At 36.3% G+C, this 27,257-nt stretch overlaps 1 protein-coding gene across 3 annotated transcripts in view; it reads left to right on the top strand.

Moving 5' to 3' along the window:
* rdo (reduced ocelli) overlaps positions 1-27,257 on the top strand; it is an 819,123-nt gene that overhangs the window by 202,123 nt on the left and 589,743 nt on the right. For 2 of the 3 annotated variants that reach the window (XM_069842055.1, XM_069842057.1), the window contains one exon: positions 10,866-10,920. The exons of the other annotated variant lie outside the window; for it this stretch is intronic. The gene's annotated coding sequence lies outside the window, so the exon portion shown is untranslated. The remainder of the gene's footprint in view (positions 1-10,865; positions 10,921-27,257) is intronic. 3 annotated transcript variants of the gene reach the window in all.

Here is a 27,257-nt window from a genome sequence, read left to right as displayed (position 1 = left end):
TCTATGTGACACGCTTTATTCAAGACTTCGATGCCAGTTCAATGGTTATCTTTGGTCTTTTATTCATGTGTTCTGCCCAAGGGCAGGTCTTTCACTGCAATCCTAGCATTCTCCAGTCTTTCCTCTTAATCTTTGGTAACATGATGAATTAAATCTGGAAATCGTATAATTTTAATGGCCTCATGCAGTTGTTTTCTATTGTTTTAGGTAATAATATTATAGAAAATGGTATTTTATAAACATACAGCAAACTGCAGCGTGTGAAGCGCAAACAACTAGGAAAACCAAACAGAATCAAACAGAACCAAACACATTCTGTGTTTATCATTATTAATTTCATGAGAATATCGTCGTTGTTCCTGCAATAACTCCTATGTGCAAAATATGAAATTTTTCAGTAGGAAGAAAAAAACACATTTATTCTTCTATGCAGTAGTGCATAGGAGATTGTGAATTTTTACATTTTCGAAAGAAAAAAATATAATTTCATATAGGAGATTTTATTATTTGCTGTATCAGTATATACGTTATTTAATAGAGCAAACATCTGAAAATCGATAAATATGTCACATAGGAGTTATTGCAGGAACAACGACGATAGGCCCTATGAACATCTCTAAACAGCTTCGATCACAGTAGGATATCTGAAAAATGGGACTGAAAATTTTGAATTGAGTATATTTTGTTATTCAGCAGAGGTAATGAGAGAATAGCGACTGGTATTAAAATGGTGAGAGAAATATAACCTATTTGAAGACAATGTGTCTCATAGTTGCGCTGTGCCAATTATTTTTACAATTGAGAGGCTGAGTGCAAGAAGGGCATTTTAGAGGATGTGCCCTTTTTGAGTAAAACGCTTTATTGTGTTCTCTGATCTGTTATGCATATGATTACCAAGTTGTAGTTCAATACTGTGATCATAGAAGTCAGGAGTAACCAAAATGTAAAGGCGTGCTTAGGTAACATCATTACAGTTTGAATTTTCAACATCAAAAATATCCATTTGAGAGAAGTGCCTTTCTTGCACCCAACTCCTCAATTTCTCCCAAATTCGAAGAAGTCAACTGTTCAAGATGCAAAATATTTGGTTGCTAGCAGTTTCATAGAAGTAAAGCCATAAGCTATCGGATCCGTTACCAAAAGACTCCCCTCAATTCATTAAAAGCAAATGCTGGGTAACTTTCGGCGTTGGCGCTGGACCCTGGACTCATTTCGCTGACATGTTCATTTCACTCAGACGCTAGATAACCATATCAGTTGATAAAGTATTGTAAAATAAACCAATAAAAAGATTCTTGCATCCATCCTTTTCACATGTCCAAACCATTGTAACTGTTTACTTCCTCCCAAACTGTTTAATAGAATTCTTAAAGCTATTCTTTTCTCTTCTTAGCCTATGTTATTTTCAGTTGAATTTAATAGTGATGACTGATAACTTTCTTAAGAAATCTATTTCTGTCAACTGTAATTTTCATTTTCATTTTTTATCCACGTTCCTTTTTTCTGCACAAGTTCCTAAATTTCTCACTATTTATTTACAAATATGAATTTTAATTTCTTTAAACACTTTATTTATTTCACAAAATTCAGTACTGTTAATGCAGTTAAACCTTTGATTATTTTATTTATTATTTCAGAATCATTGCTTCCTTTTTCTGTAACTTCATTTTCCAACTACAGTATTTAATGCTGTCACAAATAGGTATCAATAATAACTTTGACACCTTCTAATAATAGTTTTGACTATTATCACCAATTGTAGCACGTATGGGCGAATCCAGAAATGCAGAAGTTATAAAGTGTTAGTTGGGAGGCCGGAGGGAAGAAGACCTTTGGGGAGGCCGAGACGTAGATGGGAAGATAATATTAAAATGGATTTGAGGGAGGTGGGATATGATGGTAGAAACTAGATTAATCTTGCTCAGGATAGGGACCAATGGCCGGCTTATGTGAGGGCGGCAATGAACCTCCGGGTTCCTTAAAAGCCAGTAAGTATTATCACAAATTACTTTTGACTTTTATTGACATTTATCTGTATCCCCTATTTTTCGTACTACTCCATCATACATCCTACGTCTTCATAGTCTTCAGCCAGTAGTATCTAATTATTATCTGCAAGTTGTAATTTGTATGTTAGTGTCCTGCAATGTTTTAACATGAGAGGCGACCAAGACATTACAAACTTCGTCTTATTTAATAAGAAAAACTAATTGCAAGATCTGTGCTAAAAATCCTTAAGCGGTTAAAACATGAAGAGGTGGGAGTGGAGGACAGCGAATAATAATTGTGTAACAATGTGGAACAAATACAATAGGCCTCCTTCTGCAGAGCGAATTTCGCCACACTCGACAAACTTGAACCGTACAGTCTTAGAAAAAAGCTATGTCGCACAGATACTTTATAAATCCTAGAAGGGAGACAGTTCTCAGAGGACGTACGACCTGGTTCAGAAGAGAACGACTAGTTGAGGTAACAAAATTAGTTTTGTTTCGTTGTACATCTGATCATACGCACTGCCACCTTTGTGGGACTTATAAAATGTCTGTGCGACAAATAATGCATGATGCGTCTATAATACACGATGCTGGTGTATGTTATGTTGTCATTCACCATTACTTCCATCTTACAGCATTTATTTTTTGAAGTTTTCTAAAACTTGACGAATATAAGTTTTAAAAAGACTAGGGGATAAACAGCATCCTTGTCGTAAGCCTCTCGTTATAATTTGATAGTTTTATTCCTATTTTAACTTTCAATTGAATTGTTATACAATTATTTAATATCCCCTATTACAATTCATTAATACTAACAGACTCTGTTCTCTAAGACTTCCCATAACTTTATTGATGGGAAGTGGTGTAAGTCAATTTTGACTTACACCACTTTTGCTCTGAACGGCTCAAAAAATAATATACAAAATACAATTCCTACTTTCTCTTTGTTTTTTTTCTCTCTCTCAATCTCTCTGTTCTTCGTATATATATTTACAGGCAAAATATATATTCATACCATTTAAATTTGTATAATAACGACCGAATCAATGGCCTAGTTTATATGAGGCGTTCAGTCAAAATTGATTTACACCATTTCTGCTCTGAACGGCTCAAATGTAGAGTTAAATTAAAAGTCTTCCGCTTTTCAACAATCTGTTTCAAACAAGAAACTGTTGTGCACTGTTGACGTACTGTATATATTTTGAATCCAGTCTGTTCTTCATGTTCCATATTTCATTCGTCAAAAAGGTACAATTTACTAAACCCCTTAGTCCCTGTTAATTCCCCTATAATTTTAACATTAGTCTTTCCTCCCTTTCCTGAGAATTACTGAGATATGACTCACCTTATATTCCTGAGGAAAGTCATCTCCGTTAATAGCCTACATCTTTCAAATAAATCTCTTAATAATGAAGATAATTCTTGTACCCCTGACCACTACATTTTGGTTTTCAAAATATTTAATCACTAGGCGGATATCAATTTCCACTACTCCTTCTACTAAATTTTCATCTCTGTCTTTATCTACGAAATTATCTTTATAGTAATGTCTGTTTTCTGTAGGAAGATTTTTGATAAATGTTTCGTTAATTAGTTCAATTACTTATAGTTTGATAAAAATATTTCCACTGATTTTTCAGAATCAATTTTTCAACAATAAATAAAACTTTCCTTGCTCCTCACTTCATTTAAGGGAAGAGATGGATGAAATTTCTAACTTCTATAGATTTAAACTAGGTAGTTCATTTTTGGCACAAGCAAGCTATTCCACATAATATGATATATATATATATATATATATATATATATATATATACATGGTATAAATTGTTTTGCATGTCACCCAGATATTTTCTGAGTTATGCCCGTTTTCTGAAAAAAAAATGGGGCATATTTTCAAACTCTATCTCCTCGTACAAATTTTAAGTATATGATCTAGAATATGATTACCTAGAAAAGCACTAAGCATCCACCTTTGAAAAATATATCCTAAGAATAGAGAAAAAAATATATTATTTTGTGAAAAGTTACTTTTTTTAATTTTCTAGTGTTTATTTTTATAAAACTTATTTTTTAATTTAAAAAGTAATTAACATATAAAAAATCTGATACTCTAATTTGTTAACCGTACTTTATAGAACATACAGAAATATTTTCAGCTTGATAGCTTGAAAATTGTGGAAGCCTTTAGATTTTGAATATATAGAAAGAAGGAAATAATTTAATTTGAGAAAAATCATTTTTAAAGTAAACATGCTAGGCATTTAAAGAACACAGCGATTTAAATATGACGTAATTCATTATAGTTCCAAGCGTCACAGGGGTCTGAAACTTTGCAAACTCATACATTGGGTTCTATAGATTAATTTTATGTAATAAAAAGAAAAACAAATTTTTTACCAAAAATGGCCAACATTTTACCCATCTCCTCCCTTAATAAAAATGTATAGTACAAAAAAAGCCTACAGTTTCAGTGATATCAAATGGAAATAGCCTGCCAGTTCGACAGCTTTTTGTCTGTAACGCTCAAAATAATGTCGGGTTGCGAGATCCGATGTACGTGGAGATATTCTGTAACATCTGATGACCTTAAGTTAACTTCCTGAGTCTATCTCTGTTGTATTTCCGGGCTATAATTCCATCCATAGAGATCTATCACCACCTCGTCTTTGTCTCCCATAGGTATGCTTGCATAATATACAGGGACATCATTTTATTTTTACTTCTATTTTTATTGTACCTGAGTTTTGGAATGTACTTCACTCCCACCCCTTCTACTAGTAAACTTCCAACCGTTCACGACACAGAGCCGAGGGCGCGTAAGCAGTATTGAGTTACTGAGTATAGTACGTTTCAGAAATATGTTCGCGTTTTCCAGTGACGAAAGAGCTTTCAATATTGAATCATATTTTCGTACGGGTACTGTCGTCCGTTTCGCTATGTCGCATCCCGGTTTCCCCCACCTGCTTCTGTTCGCCCCTTTGTAAAGTCTAGTAGCTGGGCTATCTTAGCTCTTTTCTGAAAACATTAATTTCTGTTAGGAATTGGACGTCTACGTAATATTATACAAGTGTTTAAAATAACTTAAATAAAAGGGCCTCGTTAAGTAATTAACTGTCACATGATTTCCCCCCCCCCTTTCTACGACTCTGCGCCAAAACCACTTGAACGGACAGTAGATAGCATTTCTGAGTGATTTTATCTTTTCGGATCGGGCAGAAGTGAAGATTGAATTTACAGTATGTAAGGTACTCTTTTATAGAGTAGGTACAGAATTATTTCAACATGAGTTACTCGTACGAAGGACGAAACTGGTAATTGGAATTAGGTACAATAGTCTATAGTGCGATAATATGGACAAAAAAACTGAAGCCTGTATCGAAATGAACGGCCACCATTTTCTAAAATGTGTTTAAATATCCATATTATAATTATTTTTCAATTTAACTTCATTCTCTATATAGTACGCTAATATGCTGTAACAGTACAATATACACTGCATAATTAATACTTCCGAATGGATAGCTCAATTCGTGTGTAAAAAACTAAGTGTTAACACAGTACTGTATTTTGATTAAACAAAAACCTAATGAAAATTATCAAACTCAAAATTGCGATGTTTCCTAGTTTACATAAATGGATGAACTACTTTTCTTCCCTCCTATACCTAGTAAAGTGATTTGTATTTTACGCCAGTATCATCGAACTCCGTCCTGGAAAGGGTAGCAAACGGTGTTTCCTGTTTCAATCGTTAATAGAAAGGTATAGCCAGGTTAATATTAAAAATGTTAGTAAAAATAAAATGATGTCCCTGTATTAGTGGTAGTGCAGTACAAGAGGACTATCATCTGTACTTTTTGTACAGACGGATAAAATAAAAAAAAATGCGTCTAAACAACCTATATGGAACGGCAATTCCTCAGTTGTGAAAAGGAATATTCAAAATACCACGTGGAGAGGTTCAGTTTAAGACAGGTTGACGTGCAGCTTCTCGTATAAGAGTGCTCTATTCATGCAATTTAGCACGAGGATGGATCGTCTTTGCCGAGTGCTCTGGTGCTGGCCCGTGACAGGAGCGCTCTGAGCGGAAACTGTCACGGTGTGGTGGTCCGTGCTCTATTCATCTCAGTCTCCTCGTAAAAGCCGCCGCATGATTCATTCATGCGGTCCGGATTTTGCATTCCACGTCCCCAACAATACGGAAAGCACGAATGACAACCTATCAGGTGAAACAGTGAAACAGTGTTAGTTCCTTTCAGTGCGTGTATAGGGAGCCAAGTTTCTGTGTCCATAGGGTTATGTTCTACGGAAGTCAAAATCACTAAACTCAATTACCAGCCTTTTGAAAATACAAATGAAGGGAGAGGTCCCAGCACTCTGCAGGTCTGTAACGTGGGTGAAATCGTTACATTCACGATACTAGTTTTGGGATAATGGACCTTTAGACTGGTTGAAACAAATGGTTTGCGTCCTACATCCCGGCAAGCCTTTCTGTCTAAGAGGACTGGTAATAGCACGCTATTGCTTAAAATCCTTTCTCAACTGCGGAAACTGCTAGACTTCTCTAGTTTTAAAACCTCCTTAGGACCATTTTTTTCACAATTGAATTATGCACACCAATAGATTTCCAAGGATGAGTTTTATAGATTTATACAGCTACGAGTTCCAAAAACCACTAAACTTCATGCAAAAGAGTTACCTACTGTTACAGTAGGCTCAAAATTTTACTTTCGAAATCTTCTATATGTATTAACCAATGAACACGTCGAGATTTAATAGCAAAACAAGGTGATCGTCCGCTGTTATCAGTGTCATCAACTCTATCTTCTCTTATCTGCCGCTTTCATGATCGTGCAGCACGAGGAAAAAATAATATGTGAAGTGGGTAATTTGAATATTTTTTCTGTAGGTTTTACTTATTGTTAGAAGCTTAATCACAGAGTAAAAGATAAATGTTACATTTGAGCTATTTTTCTACGGAAAGTTCAAAGAAGGAAGTGTAGCCATGTTCGCTACTATTATAGTGAGTGACATTCTAGAGTAGGCATGTCAATTGATGCCCACAGGAGAAAGTGCGCGCTTTAGAGCCCAGGAGAGACTGAGCGCTTTACAGCGGAAAGGAAAGAGACAGACGAAAGAGGTGGTATATCCCGCTTGGTCGAGCTATATTCAGGGATGGCCAGCGCTGATTCAGTAGATAAAGGGAAGAGAACTTATTAAAACTGTATCCATGTTAATTTTTAGATTTGCCTGAGAAGTATAAGTGCATTGTAAGAATGTAAGTTTTAATTTTAATGCTCATTTTTCACAAGTTCGATTTTTTTATTCAAAAGAAATATTTTCTCAACTTTTCGTATAGAAAAGTGAAATTTTCAGGTATAGGCCTATTTATTTAATAGCCTTACAGAATGTTTTCGCAAATCTAATGTACCGTATATACGTATTATTGAAGATAGTGTATTGAAAATTTTGAAAATATTTGCATGGAAATTGTTTGTAAGGAAATGAATTAACAAAGCAACTACTGTTACATCATAAGCAAAAGATACGTGCCTATGTCTTGTAAAAATGTCAGCTCTATAGCTTCAGCAATTTCGAGAAAATAATTTAATATTCTGATGATAGGAAGTTGCTCACAAATATCACCTTAAAAGCATAATGCGATACGAGTTTTGTTATGTAATATTAGTTACACTTAAAACAGATACAGTACCTAAGTAACTTTGAACGTGTACTGTAACATTGTTTTGATTAGTTTATTGATTACTTTTATAAGGCTAAAGGTACCATAAATATCAATTCCAACTTATCATGTCATACTCAATCTCTTTCTTTGGAATATCATTTTCTGTATGAATGATTGTTTCATCCACTTTATACAGTATAATATTATACTACTATGGAATTTAAGTGAATATTCCTTCTTAACTCTCTATTATGTTATTAAGATTTAAAACACAAGTGCAATATTAAGAAATCAGTGTTAGTACTTTTGTTTTACAGACAATATAGATAATATTAAACAGAAAGAAGCCATATAAAAATAACGACATAAAATTTCACGTTCCCTTTGAAGTTTGTGCACCACTGTTTTCTTAATCCAATAGGTTGCTTATTTATATAAACAACCTTTCCTCTTTCCATACTTAGCGCTTGTTGCCCGCGTACGACGTCAAGGTCAGAAAAATGCGCTTGCTTTGACATCACTGTTCTAGAGTAATAAGTAGCAGTTTTTTCGGCGTGCTTTTTTTTTTTGGCGGCATTAATTTCAAAATGAGTGAGGAATCTTATCTTGTTGCTAAGGCAATTTCAGGAAAAGGACGGAAAAGAATGAGGCGTCGTAAACTTGGAAAAGATCTGAAGTTATGATTGGTGATTTTAGAGTCCGTGAAGCGTGCTAACCATTACTCCACAGAGGTGAACCTGTTAATGTTTCGTATCTCTTCACTCTCAGCTATTTTAACTAAAGATCATCTGAAAATTAAACACACTTCTTGAAAATATGTCTCTGATATTCTGTTTAAGTAAAAAATTTGGAAGTAAACAGAGAAAATACGAAATTCGATAAGTAATAGAACGTCAGTATATTTACAGTAACTGGAGACTGTAGATACATTACAAAGAATAAAATTAAGGGATGATGAAAAGTGGAATCCAATAGCAAATTATTTTAAGCTTTCATGGTGTTCAACGTGGTCCGACATTCCTCGGCTTTTGCACTGTGCCTAGAGCCATTCTGCAGACCTGGACTCACTGAATCAATGCGTAGGCTCCCTTTCTTTGCCCACTCTGACAATGGAGTCGGTTGATACGGAGCTCAGAAACATATGATGTTTCTACGTCTATGAAACAGAGTAAAATATCTTTAATCGCAATAGCAAATGCAGAACAAAAAATAAAATGTAAAATGTAGGCTATCTCCCCACGCCACACAAGGGACCGAGCCTGAATTGCCTTTTGTTATGGATTAGATGAGTTAAATGATGGGATAGCTAAGTGACATGAGTCTGAAGTATGTGACGAGGTTAGTCGGTTAGTTGAGGGGATAGTTAAGTGACGTGAGGCCGAGGTTTCAATGATTTAAGAACGTTTTCTCTTCCATGTGTAGTGTAGTGAGATCTCGATGTTTCACTCAATCTTCAAAACCAAGAATAACTTCTGCTTAGGAATAGGTGACCAATTTCTGAAGATACAGCATTGTAGTTCAGGTTGAATTCAAAATTTTTAACATTTTAAAAAGGTCATAATCACCTAAATACAGGGACATCATTTTATTTCCACTTCAAATTTTATTATACCTGAGTTTTTTAATGTACTTCAATCCCACCCCCTCTACTAGTAAACTTACAACCATTCTCCACACAGAACCAAGCGTATACAATCAAAGTCGCCTTACGGTCATAGTAAACACAAACAGTACTGAGTTAGTATAGTACGTTCCAGAAATTTGTTCACTTTCAATATATTGAATCATATTCTCGCACAGGTACTGTCGTCCGTTTGCCTATGTCACAACCCGGTTTGTCTCAACGGCTTCTACTCGTCCCTCTGTAAAGGCTAGTAGCTGGTCTGTCTTAGCTCTTTTCTGAAAATATTAATTTCTGTTAAGATTTGGACGTCTACGTAATATTATACAACTGTTTAAAATAAATAAAAGGGCCTCATTAATTAATTAACTGTCACGTGATTTCCATCCTTTCTACGACAAAACCACAGTAGATAGCATGTTTGAGTAATTTTATATTTTCGGATCGGGCAGAAGTGAAGAAATGTTAGTAAAAATAAAATGATGTCCCTGTACAATAATTAAATAATTCATTTATTCATTCATAATTTTCTGCCCAAGGGCAGATCATTCACTGCATATCTTGGAATCTCCTCTTTTCTGCCTTTCTTCTATTCTCTGCATATGATCCATATATCTTACTGTGTCTATCATCTAACATCTTCTTCTGCCCCGAATTTTCCTCCCGTTCACCATTCCTTCCAGTACATCCTTCAATAGGCAGTTTCTTTTCAGCAAGTGATCCAATCAATTCCTTTTTCTCTTTCTTATCAGTTTTACCATGAAAGATTTATCATGCCATGTTCGCAGTTTTTCTTTGTAAAAATGCGGTAGCTTTCCAATTGCTTTCCGTACACCACTCGCTCTAATTAAGTAATAATCACAAAATAATTGTGACAAAGGACATTCCGACATATATTTTCTAGATTTTCTTAGCACTGAATTCAGTCCACTGCTGTGAAGTAACAGCATGTCTGATCGTGAAACGAGCGGGCCTGGGTTGAAATTCTGGTTGTGACAAGTTACGTGGTTGAGGTTTTTTTCAAGGTTTTCCCTCAACCCATTAAGCACAAATTTGGATAACTTTCGGCGCTGGACTCTGGACTGATTTCGCTGACATCATCTCACTCAGACGCTAGATAACCATCGCGGTTGATAAATCATCGTAAAATAAATCAAATATAACAATAAAATCACTTACTGTACCTAAAATATTGGTAAATTAATTTATAAAATTCGCGTAATAAGTGGGAGAAACGATCATTATCTTTAAGCAGTACATTCCAGACTGCTAACTATTTAGTATTTTGTCACTGATTTGACGATGGTTGATTGAAAATTAATTTTCAAATTTGAATATGGACTTTACGAATGTCAAAGGTTATGAATGTTGTTGAAATAACATGAGCTGCTAGAAGTTTTCAAACAGTTGAAGTAGGCTATTAATATAGACACCTTTATTATGATTTTTTAAACCGTCTGTACCTTATGTTTTCTAAAATATGACAGTAAACGTGCAATAACGAATAAATGTACCTATACTATTTTAAGGCACTCTGTAATTCTTTATTTTCTTTCTTTTTCAGGTGAGTGAAAGTGATAATTGTGCGATTGCTTCTTTAACGGTGGCTCCATGTTTTGGTAAGTTTTCAATATTTTCTTAGTGAACGATAAACTTAGTTTATTTTTTTTCTTTTGCTCCAGTTACGCGATATGGATATTTTACTTATCAAAATAAATTATTATGTTTAACAAAATATCTACTGGTGACCAAAATATCGGGTGACCAAAAAGTCAATGTGACCAAAACATCGAGTGACAAAATTGCAGTGACTAGGTGGTACAGTGACGAGAATTCCGCTTCCCAACTACAACGTGCACCATATCTCTGCATTCAATTTTTGTTTTTGTTCACCAGTTTCGTTACATTAGGCTATACTGAAGATGTAGGCCTATAGACCTACAACCTGAGGAGCGAAATCAAATGTGCATCTGTCAATTATTTTAGAGGGATTGTTGCTCTTAATGAAGTTTATTTTCGAGAATGTTTGCTCACACACATATATGTAGAACCAAATACAGAACTCATACGCGCTTTGTGATTGTTTTGAATATAGAAGTATTCATTTGTCCCTTGCTCTTTAAACTGACATTTTTCGAACGACATTGCGCTGAATTTTTCCATTAGATAGTGAATACAAATCCCCTCTACACTACAGCATCCTGTAAATGATGCACGGGGTTAAAGAAAGGATGAATGACTTATTCCGGCTTGTGACATATTACACAATTGGCGCCCAGTTCTGCATCCCTATTCTAAATAATACACGGAGGTGGAGTCAATACGAGAATCGTTCTTCTCTAAAGACAATACTGAATATGGACAACAGATAACATTCAATATTTTGGGCGGGATTGAAATCTACGAATTTGGCATCAATACAACGTTAAGGCTGTACTGTTACCTTAATGTTTTCTTACACGACAGCCGACAGAGCAATAATACTTCATCTAATGCACATTGCAAAATCGATCCTTGGAATGTAGGTTTTAATATTCATATATAACAGAAAAAAAACTGTATTAATATTAATCTTCACCATCAGTGTGACACTTCATAACATTGTACAATATAATATCCGTGAATTACTAATACACCACTGAACATTGTATTGCTTATTCCGTGACAAGTGCACAATAAAAATGTCGTGTACTGTAACACCAGCTACACCGCGGAAATAAAACACTATTGAATTAAAGTGTGGGATTTAGAGAGTTGATATCTGGAACTGTGTGAGTGTGACGTGTCAAAAATGTTAATATTCATTCCCAATTGAAAACTGACAGTCCGCTTCAGTTACATAGACACTTGTGGGACTACTATCAAAGCATCACATTTATTACATTGGGTACGATACAATGTTGTACCTGGAATTACTGGGAAGTAATTTATTTATGCAATATATCACGGAGAGATAAATCCATACAGGAATGTGCAAAGTGCCAGGCAAATAGTTATAATACCGTATGATAATCAGGAGAAATTAAGTATGTGGCGGAATGAATATAACTCAGGCAAGAATCTATAGTAAAACATGAAACTCGTAACATGTTATTCCTTTGTAATCAGAAACTAGAGCGAACATTTCAAGACCTGGATAAATTCTCCAAATATACATATTTGAATAATATAGGCATACAATAGCAAAACAACAAGACTGAAAGGGATTACAGATTATGATGATAAGGCTAACGAGTGTATACCTGGCAATATACAGCATGTTGTAGGTAAGTTAAAACTTGTCGTTTGTAGAATTTTTGCCTTTAAATGTAATAAGATTTAAAACGAGCCGACTTCTAAATTAGGTAAAAACTTATACGTTTACGTATAAAATTATTTAGGTGAAGGCTTAAATGAAGCAGTTCCGTACTTACTCACTTACAAATGGCTTTTAAGGAAATCGCAGGTTCATTGCCGCCCCCACATAAGCCCGCCATCGGTTCCTATCCTGTGCAAGTTTAATCCAGTATCTATCATCATATCTCACCTCCCTCAAATCCATTTTAATATTATCCTCCCATCTACGTCTCGGCCTCCCCAAAAGGTCTTTTTCCCTCCGGCCTCCCTCTATATGCATTTTTGGATTCGCCAATACGTGCTACATGCTCTGCTCATCTCAAACGTCTGCATTTAATGTTCCTAATTATGTCAGGTGAAGAATAAAATGCATGCAGTTCTGCGTTGTGTAACTTTCTCCATTCTTCTGTAACTTCATCCATTTTAGCCCCAAATAGTTTCCTAAGAACCTCATTCTCAAACACCCTTAATCTCTCTTCCTCTCTCAAAGTGAGAGTCCAAGTTTCACAACCATACAGAACAACCGGTAATATAACTGTTTTATAAATTCTAACTTTCACATTTTTTGACAGCAGAAAATAATATTAAAATTGATTTGAGGGAGGTGGGATACGATGATAGAGACTGGATTAATCTTGCTCACGATAGGGACTAATAGCGGGCTTATGTGAAGGCGGCAATGAACTTCCAGGTTCTTTAAAAGCCAGTAAGTAAGTAAGTAAGTAAGTAAGTAAGTAAGTAAGTAAGTAAGTAAGGACTAGATAAACAAAAGCTTCTCAACCGAATAATAACAGGCATTTCCCACATTAATTCTGCGTTTAATTTCCTCCCGAATGTCATTTTCTCAATGAGGGCGAGATGGGAACATTCCTGTGCACTGCGACCTGAGGTCTATTGTGCGCCCCTGGGATGAGTTGTAAGCCCACCGACCGCACTCATGCCGAACCGACCTAACCGCTAACACTCGCTAACACCGTGACGACCAGTCCTGCCATACATCCAAATCCGTGTACCATTCCACACCAGCAGCCTCCACATTCTTCCCTCAAATGGTCTGAGGTGTAAGCCCTCTCTCCCGTCGGGAGATGAGTGGGTTCCGCTGCTGGCCACCAGCTACCATATTTGACATATCCACAGAGACCGGCCGAAAGAGCCAGCGGCTTCGGAGGGCCACCGCAGGCGCAATCTGAAAACCAAGGAGGACAACCAGAGTGAGAAGGAAAGGGTGATGAGGGAGGAAAGGAAGTGGCGAGAATGAGTGGAGTTCCATACGCCTGATAAAGTTACCTGATATTCTTCCATAGGAGTGAGAGAAAACCCAGAAAAAACCTCACCCAGGCAACTCGTCCCAAGCGTGGATTCGAACCCCGACCCGGTTCGAGAGCGAACACGCTACCACGAGACCACAGCGGTGGACAACACAGCTTTTACTGCACTTATAAATCTATCACGTTAGTCCGCGGTTTGAAGTCTCGAAGTTCAGTAGTTATAATATTCATGAACAAGTAAACATTCTGATGGGGGCAGATAAAAAATTTAACTTTTTTTCTTTCACCATGTTAATAATGTCAAAAGAAGTACTTATACAAATTTTGACCACTCGACTGCAATTATGAGGACCGTAAAAAAAAGTTCGCCAGGGGCCGTTAACAGAAAGAAAAAAAAACAATTTCATAGGAAAAATTTATTGCAACAGACACAGCAATTGTTGAGCTATTTTACAACATATTCCTCATTGGAACTGAGGCAATCGTCTTATCATGGGATCGACTGAGAGTTGCAGACGGCTGTCAAACTCTGGTTCCGATCCAAGGCGGTTGACTTTTACGACACAAGGATACAAAAATTGGTCCCATGGTATGACAAATGTGTCATGTTCAGTGGGTATATATTGAGAAATAGCGCAACAATTGCTGTATCTGTTTCAATAAATCTTTCCATGCAATTTGTGCTTTTCTTCTGTAAACGGCCCCAGGGAAAATCACTTTCTGGACGGCCTCGTAATTGCGGTCGAGTGGCCAAAATTTGCATAAGCACTTCTTTTGACATTATTAACATGGTGGAAGAAAAAGATTTAACTTTTTTATCTGCCCCCATCAGAATGTTTGCGTGTAAGCCCAAGGAGGATAACTTCGAATAGAAGTTTGTAAGTTATGAGAAAAATACAGATTGTTAAAGAGTAAAGATTATATCCAATCTTTCGATCCGTAGATAGTCGCTGAATTTACTGTGTTTAATTTGTCGCGTTGGACAACAGAACAATAGTACATCAATATTAAACATACTGTGGGCATTTCCTGCTTGACGCAAGCAACGCGCACTTGTGCGGCCCGAAGAGCATAACCCAATTCCCAGCAGACCGCACAGAAATAGGATCCATGGGAACAAATGAACTGAGCTGTCCTGCCCAACCAACACCGGATCACTGCCATGACCATCTCTGGTGACGCAGGCCTGCTACTTCCCCTAGCGACTGTAACACTAGAATGGCTGTTGGCTGTCAGACACCGCAGTGTCAGCCAAGGATGTACTCGTGCAAACTGTCGGTATAGGGCTGTAGGCGACCTCACACACAAACGCTGGTGCCAGTTCGCACAGAAATGTTTCCAGATTTCCCTCGTAATTCTCACTAATTCAGGCTCATTCAACTATTTTATTCTAAACCGCAATACTTAGCAGTAGCGGCTCGCCGTAAAAAAAATAGGCGAAGTGCTGTTCACATACACAATTGCATAACCAGTTTTACCAATATAACGAGTAGGCCTACTATTCGTAAACTGCGTGCAATTTTAATAGTTATAGAACACATGCAAACAGGAAAATTAATTTATTTCAGGACTCACCCAATTTCTTGCATACCAAGTCAAACCTCTTATCTTTTAAAGCAGCAAACCTGTTGATGATGTCTTCATGAAATGTCCGAGTTTAACTGAGGGTGGACAGTATATCTCTATGAAAAGCTATGGGGCTAATGATGAAAGTCTCTCCTGTGATGTAGCATTCCGAGTGAAATTTTCAATCTCTTCAAACAGAAAAGCTTCTTTCATCGAAAGAATTTTTTTAAGTTATTTTATACAACTTCTCTATTTTCTTAGCACTTTTTAAAACAAATAACAAATGGAACTGTAGGTCGTCCAGAATTTAAAACACTATTTATCCTCATATTTAAGTACCAATAATCCTGCCAAAGTTCTCTCACATGGACAGCTACCTGCGTCTGGAATATCTTCCCACGATATAATATATGTAATATACGCATTGCAGTGTCCCAAATTGACAACCAAAATAGCTACTTATAGAGACCTAAAACGTATTGACAATTCTGCTTTAATAGAAGACGCATTACGTATACCCTGGGACGCAATATGGAAGTTGCGAACTGTGGACGAGAAGATAGAACAGCTAAATAACTTTATTATAGACTTGTATGACCGACATGCTCCTCTAAAAACTAGACGTGTGAGAAGACTGCCTGCGCCGTGGATGACTGCTGACATACGCAACATGATGGCTGAACGAGATTCGGCATATCGAAAATATAGACGAGACAAAAACGAAACTAATTTTAACAGGTACAAGCAACTGAGAAACAGAACCAGCCAGACTGTTAGGAATGCTAAAATCCGACATGCATACAGCCTTATTGAACCAGGAACTAGCCCCTCCACGCTTTGGAAACATGTGCAGACAATGGGATTAAGACAGACAAAGATCCAGGTAGACGGCAACTCAATCTCACTGGAACGGCTCAATGACCACTTTACGAAAACTCACACTACAACCCTTAGCCCCATTGACAAACAACAGACAATCGATGAACTCTTAAACCTACGGACCAACCCCTCAAGGGAAAAATTTCACTTTTGGTATATTACGCAATCTGACGTAAAGAAAGCCCTGAAACGAATCACAACTAAAGCAGAAGGACCAGACCACGTCAATATTTCGTTATTAAACAAAATCATAGACGTAATACTACCGACTGTGACCCACATTTTCAATGCCTCAATTATGACTTCGACTTACCCACAGCAATGGAAACTCGCTTTTGTCCACTCAATTCCCAAGACCAAAACACCGACATCTTATAACGACTACAGACCTATCAGCATCCTACCTGCCCTATCTAAAGCATTGGAGCGCATTGTACACAAGCAACTGACAGAATACTTAAACAAATACAAACTTCTCGACTCTTATCAATCAGGTTTCAGAGCCGGACATAACACAAGTACAGCATTACTTAAAATCACGGAAGACCTACGCGAGGCCCGGGACGAACGTAAATTGACAATAATGACTTTACTTGACTTCAGCAAAGCCTTCGATTCTGTAGACATTGAATTATTAATATGTAAACTCAGAAGACTACACCTAGAAGAGCACGTTGTCCTGTGGTTTGACTCTTACCTTAATGGCCGCCAACAAAGTGTGATAGCTGGAAATCGTTCTTCCCCTTGGCAGGCCGTAAGGTCAGGGATCCCACAGGGATCAGTTCTTGGCCCTTTACTATTTACAATTTATATCAACGACATATCAGAATCTCTAAAGTACTGCCGACACCATCTCTATGCAGACGACCTTCAAATATACATAAAATTCCACACTGACGAAATAAATGATGCAATAACTAAAATTAATGACGACCTGAACTCAATCTGCACATGGATACGGAAATTCCGACTTAAACTAAATCCAGAAAAATCACAGTCAATCATTGTGGGCCATTCACGTTTGTTAAGCACTATTACCATACCAAATTTGTCCCCGATTAAAATACACGGAACCGAAATTCCGTTCAGTGAATCAGTAAAGAATCTAGGTATTTATATGGATAAAAGTTTAAATTGGAACATTCAAGTTGCAGAAACCTGCAAAAAGGTATTTTCATTAATCCACTCGTTTAGACGATTGAAGAATTTTCTACCCCTTTCCATGAAAAAAATGTTAGTGCAAACACTCGTGATGCCCCACTTCGATTACTGTGATATTCTGCTTACTGACCTAAGCGTTACTTCGGCGCAGAGACTACAACGTGTTCATAATATGTGCGTCCGTTTCGTCTGCAATATTCGCCGGGCTGATCACGTAACACCATCCCTCGAAATGTTGTCCTGGCTCCGTCTAGAAGATCGTAGGAAAATCCACTGTCTTTCCCTTCTCTTTCACATATTACATTTCTCCACTCCTGTCTATCTTGCGTCTCGTTTTCAAAATTTATCCACCCATCATAACCTAGACACACGATCACAACACTCCTCAATATTATCCATTCCCTCCCACCGAACATCCTCATATTCATCTTCTTTCACTGTGGCTGTTCCTCGACTTTGGAATTCCCTACCGAGTAATGTCAGGGACTGTCAGACATCAAATCAATTTAAGAATAGGTTAACGAGATATTTTTCTAACAATTATTGTCAACAATAATAGCTGTTTCAGGTTTCTCAGTGTTTAATGGTTATATATATCACAGATAAATATATAAATTATCTCATTATTATTATTATTATTACTATTATAATTACCATTATTATTATTATTATTGTTATTATTATTATCATTATTATTATAACTATTTCTTACCAGTGTTTATTATTGTCACACTAACATTAGTTATCCAATTTTCATCATTTACTTTCATGTTGTTTTATGATCTAGATATTAATGTAATAACTATGTAAGCAAATGTATTTAATTAGAATTAGAGTCTGGCTGGGCGGAAGAGAAGGCCTACTGGCCTTAGCTCTGCCAGATTAAAAAAAAAAAAAAAAAAAAAAAAAATATTTGTATAATAGCACTATAGTGATTAAACATATAATATACACTATGATGTAGGATTAATACACTATAGCCAATACACTTATCACTAATATACTCTAAATACATTAAATAATAAGTTAATATATACGTACACAGTATTAAACCCTATATGTGTACATTTACGCGCGCGTTAAACTTTCAAATACAAGAGCTGAAACAAAACTGGCGAGCTCATGAGAAGAAATAATACACGCCGCGCAAAACAACTTTTAAACTTTGCGAATGTATGTAGGGTGTATTCCTGATAAAATAACATAGAGCCAGCTAATTTACCACTGCAAGGGTGACTGCTTGGACACAAGGAATGAGGATACTATTCTCGAGTCAGGTAGTACATACTCTAAATTTTCACAGCCCTTAAACAATAGGCCCGGCCTTGGACATCAGCTTCAACCGTTAGATCTGTAAACTGGTCACTCCATCTACAAGTCTGACAGTTCTCCGTAACTGAAAGACTAAGCAACGCACTTCACTCATACAATCTTTCTTTAGTGCGTGACGTCACGTTACCATGGAAACCAAGTGCTGTATGACAATGCGAGCCCAAATAATTTCACCTCTACAGTATTGTAAGTTCCAACAGACACCGCTCAGCGCTCGTAACAGTTGATATTATTCTATTCAGCGGACGGTTACAGGTATTATTTATACAACTAAACACTATTCATAACGACTTAAAAGAAAACTTTTTTTTATTTTACGAATATGGTACCGGTAATAACTAGAATTAATGATTAATACAAGATTGTGTTTTGCGCGTAAATGGGTGAAGCCGTACTTCACCTACTTCACATGAACAGCCGCCCCTGATACTTGGTTAATTTAATTACTTAACACTGAAAAAAGTCAGTCCTGGCTTCAGATTTGGTTGACATTGACTTCGACTTTGTCTATCTAACCCAGTCATGTCAACTGATGCCCACAGACACAAGCGCGCGCTTTAGAGCTTAGGAGAGCCTAAGCTCTTTACAGCGGAAAGGAAAGAGACAGGCGAAAGTAGTGGTATATGTCGCTTGGTCGAGCTGTATACAGGGTTGGCCAGCACTTAATTAAAGGATAAAGGGAAGAGAACTTATTAAAACTGTATCCATGTAAATTTTTAGATTTGTCTGAGAAGTATAAATGCATTACAACAATGTTAGTTTTAATTTTAATGTTCATTTTTCACAAATTTGCTTTTCATTGAAAAGGAGTATTTCCTTAACTTTTTTTTATAGATAAGTGAAATTATCAGATATGTTTATTCAGTAGCCGTACAGGTACTGAAACAATGTTTTCGTAAATCTAGTATATCGTAAAAACGTATTACTGAAGATAATGTGTTAAAAATTTTGAAAATATTTGTATGGAAAATGTTTGTAAAGAAATGAATTAACAAAGCAACTATTGTTACATCATAAACAAAAGATATGTGCCCATGTGTTGTAAAAACGTGAGCTCTGTAACTTCAGCAGGTTTCGAGAAAATAATTGAATATTCTGATGATAGAAAGTTGAGCACCAACATCACCTTAAAAGCATAATGCGATAAGAGATTTGGTGTGTAATATTAGTTACAGTTAAAACACATACCTAGGTAACTTTACTTTGTACAATAATATTATTTGGATTAGTTTATAAGGTTAAAGATATCATAAATTCCAACTTATCATGTCATACTCAATCTCTTTTTTTGGGATATCACTTTCTTTATGAATAATGTGTTTCATTCACTTAGTACAATATAGTTGTACTTCTATGGAATTTAAGTGAATATTCCTTCTTAACTTTTTATCATGTTATTAACGATTAAAATACAACTGCAATACTAAGAAATTGCTATTAGGTAGTACTTCTGTTTTACAGGCAATATAGATAATATCAAACAGAAAGAAGTCATATAAAAATGACGTAAAATTTCACGTTTCGTTTGAAGTTTGTACACCACTGTTTTCTTAATCCAACAGGCTGCTTATTCATATACATAACCCTTCCTCCTTCCATACCTAGCGCTTGATGCCCTCACACGACGTCAAGGTAATAAAAATGCGCTTGCTTTGACATCACTGATCTAACCCAAAATTCCCTCATGTTAGTTTTTCGGAATTATGGTAGAATGTTTGATGTAAGTATTAAGTAACCACGTTTTTATAATGAAAGCGCTGCAAGACAAGATATTCATGGTGTTTCATTTAAAAAATCAAAATTAGATAATGCCTTTTATTTCGACGACCAGAATCATCTTTCTGTCTTAATATTGGAATATGTGGTAACAAAGACACTACTGCAATATGCTTTCTCATCTAGTTCAGATTTTCCTCCACGGCATGCTGCGTTGCAAATGGACCACAAATATCTCATTTGGTTCATTGTCGGTAAAGGAGAGTAGAATCTGATTACAATATCATTACATTATAGAATAGGCTATATTAAGAACGACATAACGATGTACAGCGAGTCCCAGCGAAAGTTTCCGTTGTTTCTTTCGACCGACCAGCAGCAAGTCCCCCATTTTACAGCTGCTGCTTGCTTCCGCGAAGTCACGAACTCACGGAGCTTCGACGGATTAAAACTTACGTAATAGTTATACAGGGACATCATTTTATTTTTACTAACATTTTTAATATTAACCTGGCTATATCTTTGGATTAAAAGTCTAGAACCGGAAACACCGCTGACTGAAGTTCGATGACACTGGCGTAAAATACAAACAAATCTTTTTACTAGGTATAGGAGGGAAGAAAAGTAGTTAATCCATTTATGTAAACTAGGAAATATCGCAATTTTGAGTTTGATAATTTTCATTAGATTTTTGCTTAATCAAAATACAGTACTGTATTAACAACAAGTATTTTAACTCACGAATTGAGTCATCCATTCGGACGTATTAATTATGCAGTGTATATTGTACTGTTAGAGCACATTAGCGTACAATATAGAGAATGAAGTTAGATTGAAAAATAATCATAATATGGATATTTAAACACATTTTTGAAAATAGTGGCCGTTCATTTCGATACAGGCTTCAGTTCTTTTGTGCATATTATCACACTATAGACTATTGTACCTAATTCCAATTACAGTTTCGTCCTTCGTACGAGTAACTCATGTTGAAATAATTCTATACCTACTCTATAAAAAAGTACCTTACGTACTGTAAATTTAATCTTCACTTCTGCCCGATCCGAAAAGATAAAATTACTCAGAAATGCTATCTATTGTCCGTTCAAGTGGTTTTGACGCAGAGTCGTAGAAAGGGGGGGGGAAATCACGTGACAGTTAATTACTTAACGAGGCCCTTGTAAGTTATTTTAAACAGCTGTATAATATTACGTAGACGTCCAATTCCTAACAGAAATTAATATTTTCAGAAAAGAGCTAAGACGGCCCAGCTACTAGACCAGGGCTGGGCATTGGGAGCGGAACCAGTCTCTAAACGGGGACGCTTAATATTCACCCGTTACTGAATCAACGCTGCGCGGTGTTCGGCGAGGAAGAAAGGGGATGAAGAGAAATCATATGGCTCCCCGTGAGAGAGTAGAATCCGCTCTTGCTACCCAGCCCTGTACTAGACTTTACAGGGGGGCGAACAGAAGCAGGTGGGAGAAACCGGGATACGACGTAGGGAAACGGACAACAGTACCTTTGCAAAAATATGATTCAATATTGAAAGCTCTTTCGTCACTGGAAAATGCGAACATATTTCCGTACTATACTCACTAACTCAGTACTGCATACGCGGCCTTGGTTCTGTGTGGAGAACGGCTGGAAGTTTGCTAGTAGAGGGGGTGGGAGTGAAGAACATTCAAAAACTCAGGTACAATAAAATTGAAGTAAAAATAAAATGATGTCCCTGTATTAATGACATTCGTTTCTTACTCTCCACACAGTAGCAGGGAGAAGTGTTGCTCTTGTTTTGTGATACGTAATTCACTTTTTGTCTTTCATGAAACCTGTTTCATTAACTATTGTAAAACATACCACAACGCAATAAATAGCACTTGAAGTACTGTATTTATTCGGGAATTTATAGCCGAGTAAATACTGTAGTACTGCCTGTCAATGTGAGTCTATACTGCCGGCTGTCAAGGACTAATGACTCCAGTTCAAAGTCTTGAGAATAGTCAAATCGGCTTCTTTAGTCATAAGATGTGAGTGTCCAATTTTGAAAACGTCTTCGGACAGTTCACACAACAAAAACATCATACGGAAAAAAAATCACGTGGCAAAACAAAGGCAATTTTAGACGTAAATTTTCTGGCCACCCAGTTCGTGTAAAAAAAAAATACTAAATTTAGTGAACAAGTTTGATGAAACACTTTCTGTAAATGATGTGATGTGAATTAAATATCACTCAAGATAGGCAACACTTCCAATAGCTACTATGAGAGGAGCGAGTACCAGAATATTATTAATAAGCAAAAATATTAATTAATGTAATTATTTGACTTATTTGAACTGTTGTATCAGTGAAGCGAGGTGAGTCAGTGAAGTTATGGTTTTACAGTGCAGTGAACAGTTCCGATCAGTGATAATTTATAGTGTCAATGAAATGTGTCCTATAGTGTCTGTGAAATGTGTTACAGAGTGTCAGTGAAATGTCTGCTAAAGCGTCAGTGAAATGCGTCATAGTGCCACTACAGGGAGTGAGATGAGAGTAAAGTGAAAAACTATTTAAACTTATGTAGGGCCTATACATAATTATGTAGGTTGTATTGAAAAATTAGGTATTTTATTTATGTTTTATTATTATTGTGTTAAATTGTATTGTGTATTCTTATTGTATTGTGTATAAAATTGTATTGTGTACTGTAAATTTTATAGTATATTGCTTATAATTGTATTGTGTATTATTTATATTGTGTATACCACTGCCACCGGGTGCTTGCCCACTTGCAGTGTAAATAAATACATACATACATACAATATTAGTACGTAAGTTTTACCAGCCGGCGAAACGCCATGAGTTCGCGTGATCAAGCAGCGGCGCGGCGATAACGGAGTCACCTGCCGCTAGTCGGCCGATAGAAATAACGGGAACGTTCAATGGGACTCACTGTGTATTTCGCAATTTGTTTTTTAATTTATCTCTGCTGTTCTTATCCAGAATTTATCTTGTTCTTTTATTGCCCAAATTCAAATCTCACATTCTTATGAACATGCATGCATGCATGCATGCATGCATACATACATACATACATACATACATACATACATATGTACATACATAACTTACATACACATAGTCACCGGAGTGGCTCAGTCGGTTAAGGCGCTTGCCTGCCGGTCTGAAGTTGCGCTCGGGCGCGAGTTCGATCCCCGCTTGGGCTAATTATCTGGCTGGGTTTTTTCCGAGGTTGTCCCCAACCGTAAGGTGAATGCCAGGTAATTTATGGCGAATCCTCGGCCTCATATCGCCAAATACCATATCGCTATCACCAATCTCATCGACGCTAAATAACCTCGTACAGTAGTTGACACCGTGTCGTTAAATAACCAACTAAAAAAACTACATACATACATAGCCTACATACATATATACATCAGTGGTAGTCAGCACTCGCTGAAATGGGTAGACTGCATGGAGGGTAAGGAACTCTGCTTCATCGTGCACAAGGGATAGAGAGACAGCATACCCGCCAGCAGCCACAATTACACGCTTGGGCAGTGTCTTGTCCGCGGGTAAGAGACGCTAGTCCGAGCGTGCAGTGTTTTGATGACAGCTGCAGTACATAGTTGGAATATTAGAGGATATAATTCATTTTAAAATAGGCTCATCAAGAAAGATAATAAATATGTAAATACTGTAAATATTTAAATGCTTGAATATTTAAATAGATTGTAGTACTGCATAGATTACGAATAGGAAAATAAGTTAGACTAAGAAGTAACAATATTATCTTGGCATTTACACATCGTAGATGAACTACACTAATAATTAACCATACTTAGCCTAGAATCCCAACATAATAGTATATACGAGTAATATAGATCTATAATGTATTTTAAGGTAAACCTAGGAATGTAGTAAGGAAACATGCTGTTCAAAAAAGGCAAAAAAAAACACATACATACATACATACATACATACATACATACATACATACATACTTCACACCTGTGGAATAACGGTTAGCGCCCCGGGTTCGATTCCCTGTCGGGGCAAGTTACATGGTTGAGGATTTTTCCGGGGTTTTCCCTCAACCCAATATGAGCAAATGCTGGATAACTACCGGTGCTGGACCCCGGACTCATTTCATCGGCACTATCACCTTCATATCATTCAGACGCTAAATAACCTAATATGTAGATAAAGCGTCGTAAAATAACCTACTGAAATAAAAAGTACATACATGCATACATACATACATACAAATATTCGACTTTTATTTCGAGATTCGATCAAGAATCTTTTGGTTAACTTGGTACACTTGAAAAGGAGAACAGTGGGAATACCAGGCAACATTACGCCCGAGCTACAACTTTTCTTTCCTTCGGTATGATGAATGAAGAAAAAAGCAGGAATAGTGATTTGTAGAGTGTGGACTAAACTCACAGAGTGGTACCATGTTCGAGAGTAAATACAAGCACAGTTTTCCCATATACAGCCAATTTCTCATACTCGTGGCACTGACACCTGGTACTGGTGGGGGTTGAAATATTGTGAGTGGAATTGCAGAAAAGTATAGATAACCAAGCACGCTAGCCAACCTGCGGAGAAAGCTTCAGCTAAACGTTCCAATTTTCTCAAGTCGTCAGCTCAACACTTTTATAATGATTTCACTTTCTCACTGATCGAAGTTTTGGTTACAAAGTTTGGACAGCCCAGAGCGTAGTCAGTGGCAGTTTATAAGCTGTAACCTTAATTGGATTCGAGTATCGGATATGCAATTACATGATGGAGGAGGTCCCAGTTTTGTATATAGCGTCTATCTCAGAAAAAAGGTGCCCAAAGAAGAGCTGATGAGAACTCAGGAGAATTAAAAAGAAACTTTAAGGAAAGTTTAATTAATTTCTTTAGTTCCTCGTTTTAAACGAGTTTCGTAAAGATTTAAATTTCAGCAAGTTCTTACTTAATTCAACTGTTTTTTTTATAATATTGGCACTAAAAACTTTTTTCTTCATAGTTACTAGTAAAAGCTGCAGTAGAGGAACTCTTCTGTATAATGTATTTCATTTTCTTTGTAATTTATATCTATTTACTCATATGTTAACAAAAGTAAACGTAGAAGATACTGACAATTTTATATAATCTGAACAAAATATCTGATTAATACAATATCAGGAGAGGATATATATTATGCCTACACATAAAAAGATAAAAAAATTATTACATTCAAAAATAAATATTTCAGAATAACTGCATGATTGCTTTAAAAATTTAAATCGTAACAGTCTTATTGATCACGTTTCTTCTAAATATCTGGGATATCACAAATTAGACATGTGCTCTGGGGAAAAATATTTAAATGCAGTAAGAAAAGAAAAATATCAACCAGAATTCAACACATGCAGCAACAAAGCGTTATTGAAGCCATTTCCGTATTTTTATCGTCTAATTTTCATCCTCTCGTTCTCTATCGTGCTTGCCTTCATTTGAAATCACGCAACTTTTTTTTTACGGGTAAAAGATTTGTCGGTGAAAGTGTACGGAAGGCAGACATTTTTTTTCTACTTTTCATTTCTATTACCACGAAAACTTCTCAGCCAATCAAATCTACAGAAGTTCAGTCAGTTTTAAAGTGATAAAGAGTTTGCTACTGTGTATAACCAAGAAGCTAGAGCAAATTGCGTGAGATTATAGACATTAAAGCGCAGACCGTTCTAATGGAAAATGATGTCTTGGTCATATAATTCTGAACGATTCGAATGCTATTAAGTGCAGAATTGAATAAAGTACAATCTGTTCAAAATCCATTATTTTGTTAATTTTTCCTCCTTCATTTACAACGGGATAAAATTGTAATTTTTTCATTAGAACACGGTAAATATAAGACCAATAAAATTTACATGAACTCGACCAATATATACAGGGTGTTTCTAATTAGACCAACAAACTTGAGATCGGAAAGATAAACATCTTTCAAACAGTTTTTGTTAAGGAACCCAGGGGCTGCGACACTTCCTTTTAGAGTAAGAGGGGTTTATGTCATTACATGGTTCGATCGTACAGGAAGGGATTGAAGTAATTTTTTTACCTGGAAAGCGAATAAACGAATCATTAATATTACAGGCACAATTAAATTGACCCAAACATACAGAAAAACACAAACAAAACAAACCGAATGAGAAGGAATAACACTCACTTCAATGTTAAATTAGCAGTATGGATCCACTGTTTTACTTTCTCATCACTACAACAAGTGCTGGAACATATGCCCACTGCCTTCCAGATAAGCATTGCATCGACGTGCCATATTTTATCGTACTCTGCATTTTCCTGATTTCAGCTACTGCGCAGACAGTGCGTGTTGCAAGATCTTCTTCAGAATGAACAGGGGTTTCATAAACCACAGGTAGTAATCAGATTGGAGCTCAGGGAGTAAACAAACGCTGCGCTGACGGAGTAAACAAACTAGATAGATAAGTGCATTAAACCTCTCTTGCACTGAAAGGAAGCGTCCGAGCCTATGGATTCATTAACAAAAATGTTTGAAAGAAGGTTATCTATCCGATCCATAAGTTCGTCGGTCTAATTTAGAAACACACTGTATAGGGTTATTATAGCATAACTAACATAGTTGAAATTAATATGACTGACAATCTAACTCAGCAATAAGATAAACTAAGAGGCTATGGAATATGCTAAAATTGGGATT

This window comes from Periplaneta americana, chromosome 12 (assembly GCF_040183065.1).
Source record: "Periplaneta americana isolate PAMFEO1 chromosome 12, P.americana_PAMFEO1_priV1, whole genome shotgun sequence".
NCBI lineage: Eukaryota > Metazoa > Arthropoda > Insecta > Blattodea > Blattidae > Periplaneta > Periplaneta americana.
Note: the sequence above shows the minus strand (reverse complement) of the source record. Positions and strands in the feature narration are given on the sequence as shown.